Genomic DNA, 1,219 nt, shown 5'->3' with positions numbered 1-1,219 from the left:
AGAGAGAGAGAGAGGGGCAGGCAGAAAAGAGGGGAGAGAGACACAGGAATAAAAAGGGTGACTGCCCGATTGAAATTATGGCATTGTAACATTATTCTTTTCTTCAAATTGTGATTCCTCCAACTCCAAAACGGAGGAAAAACCATCGTTCATCGAAAAGACATCCGCAATCTTCATTTTGATCTATGCCTCGAACTAGATCAATGATATATTAATGTCTGTCAGTCTAGAACTTGACCTTGGCCATAGATCTAGAAGAACCTAGGTCTACCCTGATGAGTGAAGAGGGCGCTGAAACTTTCCCAAATCACTTTACTTTATATCCAGTACTCTGTGCGGATACTGCCAAGTCTAATCAGACGGGACCCAGATTATTTAGTAGTACATCTAGATCTGCCAGTGTGTTTAATTCTCACCTCAGGTTCCCTAAGGTCGGCCTTCAGCCTGTATTACTTATGACATCTTATAAAACATCTCTAGAATCTAGATCTAGATAAACAGGAAAGATGAAAAGTCCAACCCGGGTTGGAATAACAAAACAAAAATTACAAAAGCGACTATTTCTCCGAACGCTCGGGAAAATAAACTTTCTTTCTCTAGATCTGTACCTCCGAACGGTTTCTGATCTCGAGATTTTTTGGTTATTTGCGAGATTTAGGCGTCATCTTTCATTTTGCAATTCTGTGAGAACTGGGAAGAAGTATTTTTTGAATCAAATTCATTAAATTTCTAAAGCTAGAATCTAGAATCCAGAGATTTTTTAATCAATAAATGTCTGAGTATTCAGATACTTAGATTGTGGTTGGGGTAACGTTCCCAGACAAGATAATCTGACCTTCGAAACTTTGAACTGGGCCTAAAAATGCACAAAAACTACTTGTAATAATTTTGTCATGAACAGATGGTTAGGGCCTTCTATCTGTAACTATAATATAACAGTGGTTTTCGGTCTTCCATCATGATTTTGGAAGCCATTGAGTATAATCTAGATTAGATAGATTCTAGATCTTGTTTTAAAGTGGTTGCTCGTCACCGAAAAGGGAATAAAATCAATTGAAGAATTTAACGTCCTAAAGTATAAGATCACCCTAAAAAAATCCCTCCATGGAAACCGTTCCGAGAACGAAAAGAGGCCGAATATGAAAAAATGTTATTCGGACTCCGGTCCGGAAAAAAGGAAGTGTCTTCTTTCTATAGATCTAACGTTCAGTGCTTCCAA

The 1,219-nt window shown here is 38.1% G+C and overlaps 1 protein-coding gene across 1 annotated transcript in view; it reads right to left on the bottom strand.

The window, feature by feature from the left end:
- The window catches only part of LOC101862205, a 20,331-nt gene that overhangs the window by 17,782 nt on the left and 1,330 nt on the right, over nucleotides 1–1,219 (bottom strand). The gene's annotated exons all lie outside the window — the stretch shown is intronic.

Source organism: Aplysia californica, unplaced genomic scaffold (genome assembly GCF_000002075.1).
Source record: "Aplysia californica isolate F4 #8 unplaced genomic scaffold, AplCal3.0 scaffold00472, whole genome shotgun sequence".
NCBI classification, from domain to species: Eukaryota; Metazoa; Mollusca; class Gastropoda; order Aplysiida; family Aplysiidae; genus Aplysia; species Aplysia californica.
Note: the sequence above shows the minus strand (reverse complement) of the source record. Positions and strands in the feature narration are given on the sequence as shown.